A 15,181-nucleotide genomic window follows, 5' to 3' on the forward strand; every position below is an offset into this window, starting at 1 on the left:
TTGGAAGATTCTGACTCAAAGAATAATGAATAATGCAAATCTAGTATTCTATATTGAAAGAAGTGTTCCGTGTGATTTCAATTATAACTAAAATAAAACCCGAAGATTGGTTTTAAGAAAAAGTATAATAAAAAGTAAAATTTAAGACATGTTGTATGTTTTATTTTAAAAAAGGAATATTGAGACATAAATAAATTAAACAAACATAATAAAAATAAAAGACAATTTCAGTAATAGGTAAGGTATTTTTTATAGCCAATTAAAATAACGCTACCTAAAATCCGTTTAATTTTATAAATCTAAGTTTTAGTCTTAGGTTCCAGGCTCGAGACAGATTTTTGTTGCGCATTATTTCTTATATTTTTTGATTTTTATTTTCGAAATATATTTATTATATCCATTGTTTAACAATTGACATTTTTTCGTATGGTACACATGGTATGGTGATACACAGTTTTGGTAGTAAAGTCTCCTGAAATTGACTTTCGTTTTTTCACATAATATGTCTGCTATAAATTTTTTATGTCTGGTACTACTTTGTTTTAAGTTAAACCTAACCTGTCTGTTAATTTTGTAGAAACAGTTTTTTTTTTAGTTTTTCTTGAGGCCGAGAATTTTTTCATTTTAATTAATATTCCATATGTGTGGTTCCAATGAGTGATCTTATTCATAAAACAAAATAATAAAAAAAATGCTTTTATTAATAATAATAACAATAATAATAATATTAATAATAATAATAATAATTATTATTATTCATAAGAATAATAATCATCGTGTCGTAAGTGAAAAAGCTTGAGCTGCCCATACACCATCGCACCGAGCAAGGAAAAATTCAAGCTTGGATGGGAAAACCACTACATGGAAGGCATGTTCACGAGGTTTAACAAGAGTATGTCGACATAGCAGAGTCGAGATACTGATTGATTTAGGGACGGCTTTTCCTCGAAATTTAAGGGTTTTTTGTGGCTATTTAAGATCAAGTAACAACAACAAGAAATTATTTAAAGTTTGTCGTAGGTAATCCGATAATCAGTGTTGCCAGGTCTGGTGAAATTTTACCAGATCCGGTGATTTTATGATGAACCTAGTAATTGGTGAAAAACTTTTTGTAAAATGGCAATTTCTGGTGATTTTAAAAATTTCATCAACTTTGAATATTTTCAACAATTTTTTAGTTACCAGATCTCCAATAATTACTACATTCCCGAACTAATACCACATTTTGCGGCTTCGCGTATTGTACCGTTATGGTGTATCGTGTATATTTAACCATTACTACTGTCTGCGGAATGGTTGCAAGGTGCCAGCCATGTAGAGGTGTAAGTTAACTGAACTGATACACTGCGATTGGTTGACCCGGTTTTATTCCGGTGATTCCCCTAATCTGAGATTTACGCGCGATTTACATACCACAGAATTTTTCGTGCGCATGTTTTGGTTTCCGTCATTTCATTTTTATCCTATTAAAATTATATATAAATATACTTCGATTGTGCATTTTAAAATTTGTAAAATAAAAGGTAAGTAATTAATATGATAAATAACAGATTTATCTATGTATGGCTTTTTATGTTTTTTTTAGATTACCAATTTTGTTAAATTATTTAATATCATGAAACGGTTTTTGAAACCTGTCGAAAAGCAAATAGATTCAATAGAAAGCTCAGAACACAGAAAAGCCTGGCACTAGTTCCTCATCAAATAATATGTCAGCATGTGCGTCTCCGCCGGTTCCATCTACTTCCACTTTAGACTCATCTGATTCTAATTTATCAGACACCAATGATGCAGAAGAGACTCCACAGAAAAAAAATGCTCTGCTCACAAATATAATTCAACTTGGAAGCAACATAATGATTTTAAGCATTGGATTCAGAAAAGTACTCTAGGTAACACTTATTTTAAATGTAAAGTTTGTAACAAGGATTTTGTTGGCGGCATTGGGGCAGTAAAAAAACACAACGCTTCAAAAAAACATGAAACAAACCTTCTTAGTTTAAAAAACCAGTCCAATTTGCATAAGAACTTGCTTTTCTAAACTAATGAAAAAATTGTTAAACAAAATGATATAAGAATAGCGGGCTTTATTACAGAACACAATATTCCTATCAATGTAGCGGATCATTTGTCTGAGTTGGTCAAAAGTACATGTAATTCTGGAATGAACTCTTCCCAAGTATCAGGACTATCATGTAGCAGAACCAAGTGTACTGCAATAATTAATAATGTAATAGGTAAAGTAAGCTTTCGAACTTTAGTAGACACACTGAAAAACGAAAAATTCTCGTTGCTTGTTGATGAATCTACTGATAATTCCGCGGTAAAAAATTTAGCAATTGTGGTACGCTTTAATAGTAAATATTTGACAATTAAAGATCAATTTTTTACGTTAATTTCCGTGACCGATGCAAGTGCCGAAGGTTTACATAATACTATTATATATTTTTTTAATAATTAGAAATTCCTGAAAAGTCTAGAGCTTTCAAACTCTCTTTTTCGAACTGCAAAAAGCGGTCATCTTGGGCACTTGTAACATAATAAAAAAAGTTAATAAAAAAAAGGTAAAAAATAACTTGCCTTGGCTGTTGCAGTACTGATAATCCGGTTAACACCTGAAAAAAAAAACGTGCAAAATAACTAAAACTCTTTAACCTAACACTGTGAGGGATAAGGCGAAACAAGAAATTATCATCATGTATGTAGCACTACCCATTACCGCCAACATATTTATCGAGCTGGCAGACGAGAAAAGGTTATGTAAATTGCACAAAGTGACTAAGTAACCATCATCCTGACAGATCACCACAGAAACCTGAAGACGTTGAGTCTGACAAGGACATAAATATTCGCCTACAAAAAGCAATATGTAAACTACCAGGATTGTTAATATAAATGAAAAACCATAACAATGACTATTTTCCTATATAACTTGTGTCCTAAAAAACTTCTCCCATAATGTTTTTATTACATCTACTTACTACCCTAGATTAAACAGTGGTCTAATATTTCACCCTTATTATGTCCACGGCTAACTTATCTCCCCTACACTAACTAAGACCGACTTCTAACAGCGTAATATTTATAGTTTCCATTATAAATGAAATTTGGGCAGCAAATAGGCCGAGCGATAAAAGTTGACATATAAATATGTTTTATAGGGGATGCGTCAGGGCCATATGAAAAGGTCGACAATGGGTATCTATTGATACAGGGCGCAGATACTAGTTTTATTACGAATCCATTACACCATCACCCCTCCTCTTGTCGGAGAAAATTGGTTTTTGTGACGGAAGCTTTCGTTCAAGGGAGGACGGCCATAAAACGAGGGTAAGGAATGTTATTCCTAGGAGAAGCTTCCGAATGCTTTAATTATGTATAAGGCCAAGATAAATGAAGCAGCAATCTTTAATTTTTCACGTCAGTTTGTATTGAAATATTAAGCTCTGCTAGTCAATTACAGGGATGTAAAGGATAAATTATTATTTATTTAGATTTTATGTTGAGCGGATTAAATTTTTGTGAAACGTTATTTGGAGATAGATATTTTAATATATGTTAGCGCTAATAATTATTTATTTTTTTATAAATATCTTATAATGAATCGGGCACATTATCAGTTTAGTACCAAACATTGATGATGCATAAGGAGCTTTAAACTTGTTCATATTAAATTCTACTCCTTTTCCTTAGCCATATGACTTTAATCTTTGAGCTAATGCTTACTTCATCGTGGCAGATTAGATCAGTCTTCTTATTTTATAGTTATTCTAGAGAATCATTTAGTTTTTCCTAGGGAATGTAAAGTCATGAAATATTTATCGTATCGTAGTTATAGATTTTTGTTAAGTCTATGAACATTACAAGAGATTTCCTTTTCTTATTAATTTTAAAATAGTTAAAGTCTAATCTTCTTGGTAGGTGGTATATGGTCTTTAGGAAAACAAGTCTTTGATTGTCAATTGATATTTTTATCCCGACAATAACAATTTGTATAGTGAGCGTTATACAATTAAAAAAAATGTTAAATATTAGGATTTAAAATACTAATGCTATCCACATCACATTTTATCTGAAGTTTGCGATTCTTCGGCTATATTAATGACAATTAAGATGTCTAAGCAACTGAGCTAAAATCTAACCGAATAAGCTAGGCAAACGAAAAAATTCAACACGCAAAACACCAAATCTATTAAAGGAAATCGGATACTGCTATGTTTCGTAAGCAAAAAAACATTTATTATTAAACTAATAATCCTAGCAGCTACAGAAAATAATATATGTATAACTTACTGAATAACTCATTTAGCTGTTTTCGTAATTTCGACTAAAAATACCTGCACAGTTTAATTACTGAGCAGAATGGCTTAATGGGGAGACAAGATGTACTAATAATTGCAACGAGAAAAATTTATGAAACCCAATAAAATACACACGAGTGGTAAAACCAGGACTTGGGTATAAAATTAACCATCAAGTTTAAAAAAAGACTAAAATAATTGCTGAAAAGGACTAAAATTAAAAAAAAGGAAAAGATAATTTATATAAAGCACCTAAATATTTACGTTTAAATAATGACAATTTATTACTTAAACGCAAAAATAAATTCGTTCATCAAGAATCTAAGGATTTTCAAGAAGGCAACATTTGTATCATCAGACATAGTAAGATTACCTCGTTAGAAAATAAATTTTAGATCTTAAATCTTTAATCTTTTGAGGCGAAGCTGATTTGTAGTAATACAATAAATTCTATCAGTGCCACTTAAAACAAGTAACCATACATCCTCTTGTCATATCTGAAAAATGGCTCATCTACATTGACGTAAGAAAAGAATTAGAAAACTGGCAATATAGATTTACTCGATAATAGGTTTGAAACATAACATCCAATTTCAATTATCATTTTTTCGTTTTATTCTTATATAGGGGGATGTTTCATTTTACATTTAACAAAGTTCTGTCCTTCACCTCCTCACCTTCAGCTAACCTTACTTTGATATGTCAAATGGGAAACCCCCATTATATAACATCATTGTAAGCGCAGTATTAAAATATATATTCAGCAGAACTAAAACAAAAATCGGTTGACGTACCAGCAAATAGTGATCAAAATTGTCTGGGAATAATAGATATTTTATCGATGTCTTTTGTATTTAAAATGGCTACCCTCAAAATGATTCATGATGATTCTATTTTACGTGTGATCAGATGATTCTATTTTAAAGGACATACAATCTTGTATATTTATATATTTAAGAAGTTATTAAGGGTGGTTCGGTTTGAAGTTCAAGCACTGTATAAAAGCAGGAACGTCAAGGATATTTAATTCAATGCTATCATACTCCCACTACCAGAACTTAAGTTCGATAACAATAACAATTTGAAGCATATCAGCTGTTATTATCGAAATTATACAGGAGGAGGGGGCAAAGCTATATTCACTTTCAACAAACTGACTTCTAAGCTTGTAGTCTTTAACACCGAACGGGCTGAGCAAGTTCTAGAATATGTTTGTTGTGAATTTTGAGCTTGGGTTACCGAACTTGGGTTATCGTGGAGTGGTCACGTGATCTTTCTGCGCCGGAGGTGTGGCCTAGAGCCTCGATAGGGTTCATGACTTGGGGTTTTATTTAATTTTATTAGTCGAGCGGCTTTAGATCGTTTTGGTTGAATTTTCTGCTATTCGAATATTTGAATCTTCGCAATATTGAAAAGTTGAGATTGTGTTTATTTTTTTGTTAATTTGTTAATTTGTTTGTTAACAAATAATGGCTGATGCGCCACGTACACCCCCATTGTCACCTCCCAAGAAAAGAGTCCGAAAACATTTGACCATTGCTGAAAAGGAAGTGATTATGAACATACAAGCCTGGTACCCGCGACTTCGTCTGCGGAAACACCCTTATCGGTAGAATTTCATAAAGTTCATTCGTATCCGGGGCCTACATTATAAAAAAACATTGTTGCAGTTAATTTTTTTTTCTTAAGTTGATGCCTGCGACTCGTTGGTGCGGGCAGTCTCCGTTCAAACTCCGAAGCCACGCCCCCTTAGTTCTCGAGGTCACGGGTAACAATTTTCCCATTTTTTACCCCTTATCGGTAGAATTTCGAAAAATCCGTTCTTATCCGGTGCCTACATTATAAAAGGAACCCGTTGGCAAAATTTCACGTTTCTACCTAATGTAGTTTGGGCTCTGCAATGATGAGTCAGTCAGTCAGGACAAACTCTTTTATATATACAGGGTGATTTTCATTCTATGCGCATAAACTTGGGAAATAATAGCTGATGAGTAATAATGAGTAATAATGAAAAAAAAATGTAGTAAAATATTTTTAGTTTTGGAGATATCCATATTTTTTTAAATAAAAACATATGGAACGTGGGAGACATTTATTAGACAATCGAGAGAGCAAGAACCACAACTCAGAGTAGCTACTAATAAAAGCGAAGGACATCACTCAGTATTCCACATAAATGTCAGGAGCATAAACAACAAGGTACTTGAACTAGAGACACTGTTAGAAGAACTGAAACCTAGTATACTATGCATATCTGAGAATTGGCTTCATTGGCTTCAAAATAAAGATATCAGATCTCTATGTATAAATAACTACAACTTACAAGCATACAGCTCCAGAAGGACGTTTCGTGGTGGTGGAACGGCCATTTTCAGCAGGAATGACTTACCACTGGAGATAGAAAATGTGGAAACCAAAACACTACCATAAGAGAAGCATTTTGAATATTCAGTCACCAAATTTATTGTTAATCAAAAAACCTTTTATGTTGTCAGCTTATACAGATCACCAGGCGACCCTGATGTTTTTCTTCATAAAATTCAAGAACTATTGGATGAGTTATATACATGTAATAAGTCTTTTATATTCTGTGATGACTATAATTTTAATTTTGCAGGTCCTGACTTAGTTGCAGGCTCGTTGAGGCATGTGTTTCTGAGTTATGGTTTGGATGATCGTGTGCAGGGTATAACAAGACCGGGCATTCAAGACGGTAGCCTAATCGATAATGTATTTACAAATATACAGAAAAATCTTTCAAACTGCAGTAACTATACTACCAGTTTCTCGGATCATTATGGTCAGCTATTTAAATTTAAAACGGTGAGTACCCATCCAAACGTGACCTACACGAAGCGACATTTCTTTACTTCTGAAAACATATCAAATTTTCACAAAATGAATTCAACGTACTACAAAATGAATTATGGGAGGGAGTTCAGAATGCCAAGACAGTTGATTCAAAATATGATGCTTTTTCAAGTACTTTCCAATATTATTTCTATCAAGCATTTCCTCTGTGTTCTTCAAGAGTTAAAAATCATTCACAGCAATGGGTCAATTCTGAGATAAAAGGGTTCAAAAATTATATTACCGATTTGTATATTTGGGCAAAACGAACTAAATCACAAGTTGCTTATCAGCATTATAAAAGTGAAAGAAAGAATTACCGCATGTTTTTATCTAACTATAAGAAGTCAATAAACAACAGCAGGATTACAAACTCAAAAAATAAGAATAAAACAGCTTGGTCAATCATAAATTCTCAATCAAATAAAAGTAAAAAATCGCTACCAATCAAACTGAACAACAAAATCAGAATCGGGTGAATTGGTAGTTGATCCGGAAAGGATTGCGGAGGCTTTCTCTCAGCATTTTAAATTAAACCCTGATCCCGGCAACAAGGTTCGTGGGCAGATAGTGGATGATGTGCTATGTTCGGACATTTTAAACCTGTTTCCTACAAGTGAACAAAAAATCTTCAATATTATTATGCATTTACCCAATAAATATTCATCAGGACTGGACGAAGTACCTGTTTTCTTACTAAAAAAAGTTACTAGCCTTATCAAAAAGCCATTAAATGTAATAATAAACTGTTGTTTTGAAACAGGCATATTATTCCCTGACCAACTTAAAAAGGCAAAAATAGTACTAGTACTTAAAAAGGGTAGCCCTCCAGAAATAAAAAACTACAGACCGGTATCACAACTTCCGTCGGTGTCGAAGATCTTTGAGAGATCGATCTACGGTAGGCTTGTTGAGTTCTTAAAACAAAAAAGAGTTTTTTCTGCGAGTCAGCATGGTTTTAGGAAATCAAAATCTAGAAAATTAGCAATCTTTAAAACAATAGAATTTATTGCAAATCAACTTAATAAAAACGAATAGGTAGCTGGCCTGTATTTTGATCTTTCAAGCGCCTTTGACACTATTGATCATGAAATTATTTTCCTTACATTAGAAAAATATGGCATTAGAGGTCAGGGCTTACAACTTTTAAAATCTTATTTAAATAACAGAGAGCAAATTTTTGGTGTCACATATGGGGGGAAAACGACATACTCTCTTCCAGCAAAGCTAACACAGGGAGTACCCCAGGGTTCTATTTTGGGCCCTGTGTTATTCCTTTTGTATGTTAACAACTTTAATGCAAATATATTAGCTGATCTAGTTAGTCAGTTCGCTGATGACTCATCGGTGCTGAAAAGTGGTTCCACCCAGAACGTGATCTCAATAAAATGCTCTCAAGCAGCTGAACAAATCAAAGATGGTGTGAAGAAAAAAAACTTAAATTAAATACTGAAAAAACTGGCCTGCTTACATTTTCTAAATTCAAAAAAGACATATCACTCTATGTAAAAATTAATGGAAGATCTATAGAGTGTTTGAGCAGTATTAAATTCTTGGGTATACACTTGGATGGATGTCTTAGTTACGAAAAACACATACTTAACATTACTTAACATCAAAACTGAGCAGCCTCTGTGGTCTTATTCGTAGACTTAGGGATCAACTATCAATAGAAACTATTAAGATTTTATACTTTTCAAATATTCAGTCAGTGCTGAATTATGGCATCATGTTTTGGGGTAGTGGAAGGGATGCCCAAAATATTTTTAAGGCGCAAAAACGAATAATTCGGTGCATATTTGGACTTGCCCCCAGAACATCATGTGAGGAGTATTTTGATGGTTTCGGTGTACTTACTGCCCCATCACTTCTTATTACTTGTGATGTTCATTAGGAAGCATCCTCAGTTATTTCCAACAAATCAGGATGGGTACTCACGAGACATGACGACCATAACAAGAAACAGAGAAGCTCTTGGAATACGTGCACACGGGTCAGCTTTCTTTGAAAGAAGCCCAATTTATCGAGCAGTAAAGGCATGCCACATGTTACCGGCGGGTCTGCAACAGATTCAGAGCCGTAATTTATTTAAACAGAGTGTTAAGCGATTTGTTATTGAAAAAAGGTTCTACTCTTCTAAATTCAATAAATAAAAATTTATCTTTATGAATTACAGATTTTTAAGTTTTTGTGTTTATACGGGGTATTTGTTGATTTTAACGTATTACTTTATACTTTTATTTATTTTGAAAAAAATTGTTTTAGATCTTTTTAACTTAGGTCATAAGATTTTAATTTGAGTCAAAATTTGTTGACGTTGCTTTGTCTTTTTATTAAGGATTTGGATGGCAATAAAGGAATTTTTTTTTTTTTTTATTTTTAAAAAACGTGTATTTTTTAACTTGTTTAATTTAAACTAATTTAAAGCAACTGTTCGAAGTTGTTTCCATTATTTTCGATACAGACTTGAGCTCGTCGAATCCATGAAGACGTACATGCACGGGCCAAACCAGGCTGTACCACTGGCAGCGTTTATGCGATGTCGTAGCTCTTGCTCAGTATCAACTTCGTTTACATACACCATTGTTTTCATATGACCCCACAAATAAAAGTCTTATGGATTAAGGTCAGGCGAGCGAGGGGGCCAACCAACTGGACCATCACGGCCTAACCATCGTCCGGTAAACACACGATCTAAATGTTGTCGCACTGGTCGTGAAAAATGTGGTGGAGCACCATCATGAAGTAACCACATGTTCTGCCTAACGTTGAGATTCGCATTTTCAAGGTGTACTGGTAAATTGTTGCGCAAAAATTCTAAATACCGAGCACCAGTCAAACGATTTCCCAGAATAAAAGGTCCAATGAGCATCCCGTTCAGAATTCCAACCCATACATTTACAGAAAAACGTTGTTGAAAGTATGTTCTCCGTGTAATATGCGGATTTTCCAAAGCCCAGTAATGAGTGTTATGAAAGTTGAAAATTCCATTGCGCGTAAAATTTGCCTCATCCGTAACTAAAATGTTCATGGTACAGTTTGGGCTTAATTGCTGGTGATGTAACAACCACTCACAAAAATCTACTCGAAGCGGCAAATCTCTTGGAAGTAGGGCTTATACCCTCTGCACATGAAACGGTACAGCAACTCGTGCCTTAAAATTTGCCAACTTGTAGATTGCGATATTCCAAATCGCGCTGCAATTGTCCTAGTGCTAATTCAAGGTTGTTCTTTGATAACTTCTAAAATATCCTCCTCCAGATTTAGAATGTGCCTAGGTCTAATAGCTCCTCCATCTTGTCCAGGCCGCGACCGCAAATTGCCAGTTTCTCTACCCCGCTGAATAACACGTAAGAAAGCTCCACGTCTCGGGTAATATATTTGGGGAAATCTTTGGGCATACAGATCAGCTGCTGCCACTGCATTCTGATGCGTTTCTCCGTAAACCAAAACCATGTCGACAAGTTCTTTGTTTGTAAAAATGTGCGCCATTACATTTGACGCTTTTATTTTGTTCTGTGAAAATAATGACCGAAAACGATCACTGCCACCAACAAACTGTAAAAGTACTGCTAAAGATTCCAAACAACAAATTCAAACATTATGACTTGTTTACTATCAGTTATTAATAAACAAAATAAGTTCGTCTGATAAACGTTTTGTTGGCATTTGTTTAACTTTATTTCGGAAACCAAAAATATTTTACTACATTTTTTTCTCATTATTACTCGTTATTGATCTTCATCTACCATTTCCCAAGCGCATAGGTTGAAAATCACCCTGTATAGATATAAAACATGTGATAACGAGCATCCAGCATAAAGTCCAGTTTACAGCAGAAGCAGCAGGTAATAAATATTTTTAATATATAGTGTGTCCCAGAATGAGCGAATTTATACGTGAAAATGACAAAAAATGTTGTGGTTAAAATTTGACCGTTTAGCATCCAGCCCTGCTTGATTAAAAAAAGAAATTTAGCATATTTTTATTTTTTAAAAATCAAGCCTTGGTACGAGCATTTTTAAAATTTTATGAGTAGGTAAAGTAGTATTTCTAGGCATGATGTAAAAAAAGTTTATAAGAAAAAGTTGTTTAGAATGCAAAATTATGCCCGAATACCGTATTTCATAACGATAGACCTACTTTGATATATTTTAAAAAAAGCTGCTTACAAAGCAAAGCTGTACGGTAAAATAATTTAAAATAAGTAGGCATAATTCTCCTCGTCTAAATCTGCCAAGGTTGCATCGATGGGCGGGTCTATATTTCGCGCACATCATTTACTCCATCTGTTCGGTAATCCGACTATAACTTCCAAAAGGTCTTATTCCTAACATTATATCATGCGTCTAACCATTTCAATGATAGTCTTAATGCCATCTGCCTTTTTGTTAGACTTAATGCCATCTTATTAGATGCAATGAAAAGAGCTGAAAACCTGTTTGTTGCCGTAGAATTTATTATTAAATTAAAGAGGTGAGAGTTTAGAACTCTCCTTATGGATACTATATATATAATCAATAAATTCTAGTTGCGATCCTATAGGTTTGAAATCTTGAGTTTAGTTGTGGGATGGGATCGAAGGACTGCATGTCCCCAATATGCTCAGACATTGTAATGGCACAACTACAAGATCAGTGTATTTCTGAACTATCTTTTAATGTACCTTTTTTCTGTAGGTACGTTGATGACATAATCACGGCAATTCCAAATAAAAAAGAAAACGAAATTCTATCAGTCTTCAATAGTTTCCATCCACGTTTACAATTCACTATCGAACAAGAAATTAACTGTAGTCTTCCATTTTTGGATGTTAAAGTCATAAGATCCACAGATGGTACCATAAAAACAGATTGGTATCAAAAACCAACTTTTTCAGAACGCATTTTAAATTATTTTTAGAACATCCTATGACACACAAAATAAATGTAATAAAAAACCTAAAACATCGGTGCTTGAGACTTTCTAGTCCAGAATATCATAAAAAAAACCTTCATTATGTTCAGACAATTTTAAAGAAAAACAACTACCCCCTATCAATTATTAAAAAAATAATTAACGACACCGAGAACATTACTCAAAATATTACACGAAACAATGAAAATAATCAATTGGCTTATTTCAAGATTCCTTACATTAACACACTTTCTCATAAAATTAAAAAGACCATACAATCAAAATCTGACGTTATTAAAATCTCAGAAAAAAATGAAAACTCGGTAAGAAAACATTTCTTTACGAAGCTTAAAACTAAAGACGCCTTTGATTTGCATTCTAACATTATTTATAAAATACCTTGCTCTGGGTGTGATGTGTGTTACATTGGTCAGACGGGTAGATATTTGAGGCAGCGCCTATACGAACATGAGTATGATTGTAGGAATTTAGCCATTAAGAAAAACCCTACTGCTTTAGCTGAGCACAAAATGAATACAGAACACAATTTTAATTTTGGCAAGACTACAATTATGGGCCAACAGCAGCTTTTTAAAAAGAGACTTCTAGTCGAAATGATAAACATAAAAAAACATAATAATGCGATAAATAAAAGAACGGATATAGACAATCTAAGTTCTTCTTATTTTAATCTAATAGATCAAATCAAAATGTAAACTTTTGGGACTGTTTTTGGTTCTTATCACTAAAAAGAATGCGTCTATTGTGTTCTCGCATACCCGGTTTTTCTGGCTAGATGCTAAATTATTATTGTACACCGTAGAATCAATTTTAAAGCAACTGTCTGTGATACAACCCATCATTTTAAACCGTTTTTGTTAAAAAATATTTTATATATTCTATGTTACCTGTGTGTCCTGTAAACATGATTTTTTATGACAAGCAAAATCACACTGTTATGTAAGCAATTTTATCATTTTTTTTTTGTTGTGTATTTTTTTAATTCAAATCTAAGATTTTGTTGTTTTTTTTTGTTTTTCTATTTTTTTTCTTTTTTGGTGGTATTAACATAACCCCAAAAAGTTAAATTTTGTTTATATATAATAATCCTTTTTTATTGTGTCTTTTTTGTTACCTTAGGGCCCTGATGAAGCAATAAAATTATTGCGAAACGTTGGCCAGAACATAAAGTGACGTTTGTTTTTATTTCTTCGATCCCATCCCACAACTAAACTCAAGACTATATATATATATATATATATATATATATATAGCTTATCATATATATATATATATATATATATATATATATATACCTCACCAATAATTTGATTACAAATTTTAAAACTAAACCTACAATGTAAAAAGCTGTGGAAGCGATCGTTCTCAGAATCAAATCAATGGCATAGTTTTTCAGTATGTAAAATTTCTAAAACTGCGTTTTGTTTTAAATGGGTAGTGTTTGCCAAATATATATATTTTTTTGTTTTTTTTTATACTTACACAAGATAACTTTTAGGTATTCATGACTACGTTAATTTGTTTTCCGTAGTATTCGTGTCTAGTGTTTTTAACTATGAAACATGTTTTTTAACCAGAATAAACGTATTAATTATACCTATTTTCTTAAAAATCATCATTTTAGCGGTTAGTTTATTAAAAAATATTACAGTTGTACTAGTAAGAAAGGCATGAAACAACCTGTAAATATGGTGCTAATAGTGCCCTCTATACTTTGTGTCAAAAAATAGGATAAAATTATATTTCTTATGCCCAAAAACCCCCGACTCTCCGTTTTTATGTCAATATATAAAAAAAACAACTTGACCTGTAGAAAAAATCTTATTTATTAGCGACATTTTACAATCGCATATTTGGCTGAATATCGATAGGTTTACGAGTTTAACCTAGAATTGATTTTTGGTGCATTCATTACCAACCACCCTGTATGTTTCTCGATAAACAAAGAAAACTTAAAAAAATATAAGTAAAAATAATAGGTCCATTGCCGTCCTCCCACAATTCACGTAAACTACATAAAATGTCGCTCGTGCTTTATTTACTGAAATTGTTGCAATTATACAGATGAAAGGCGGTTTCCAAATTGCAGCCATAACCGCCAGAAAATGGTGGGCAGTTTAGGTCTTATCTGTAGTTATTATTTTTTTTTACAATTTACTTTTTAGATCTTTTTCAAAATTAATTGAAAATATAAAAAACATCCTTGACTAAATATTTAGAGCTTAAAGTTTTTATAGGTAGCGTCCAAAATTGCTTTATAATTTGCGGTGACTAAACAAACTAATTAACTTATCAAGATGTGACCATTCAAAAGAAATTGGCTGCAGCAGACGAGTTATATAAATGGCTTTACCGGTTCAGTGTTCTTTCGGATAAATTTAATGGCCCCTGAGTCATCTAAAATCTTGACTGCATAAAAGTCATTTGCTTCCTATAACACTTTATATAACACTTAAAAAGGTTTTTTTCTTTAATTGTCATTTTCACTCCCTGTAACTAAACATACACAGAAAATATATGTTAATTTGGAAAACTTAGTTGTACCCATTATTACCGGGTGGCTACAATTATTTTAATAAGTGTGAGTGTTGAGTTTTTGAAAACTATTAAAGATTCGTTAAATTGGAAAAAGTCTTTTATTTTGGTTAACAAACTTTTCTGATTTTCTACGTAGTAATAATTTATAAAAAGTGCCAAAATCAAATTGGTTAAATATCGATACCTTTTTTGCCAAAATATCATATCTGCGAAAAACCAATTTTACAGGAAAGGTTTTTTTTTTGTGTTTTTTAGCTCACATTTTTTAACATAGAAGGTTGACATTTTCAACAAATAATTTTGCTACGACAAGTTTTGTTTTCAATTGAAATTTTAGTTTTTTATTACTAATAAGTTGTTTGGCGGGAAGAGTTTAGTCAGGTTTTAGAAATGAAATATCGTAAGTACCCTTTTTTTGTAGGTTACGATAATTTGGAAAGACTAAATTGATGCTCTTAGTTTAGAGTTGTAATGGCAGAGTAAAGAAATATTATTTAGTTTCCATATTTATTTAGATTTATATTAATAAAATATCTTATTTAAATAATAACATATTTTATATAAAGTGGCAACGT

The sequence above is a fragment of the Anthonomus grandis genome, chromosome 9 (assembly GCF_022605725.1).
Source record: "Anthonomus grandis grandis chromosome 9, icAntGran1.3, whole genome shotgun sequence".
Lineage (NCBI taxonomy): Eukaryota > Metazoa > Arthropoda > Insecta > Coleoptera > Curculionidae > Anthonomus > Anthonomus grandis.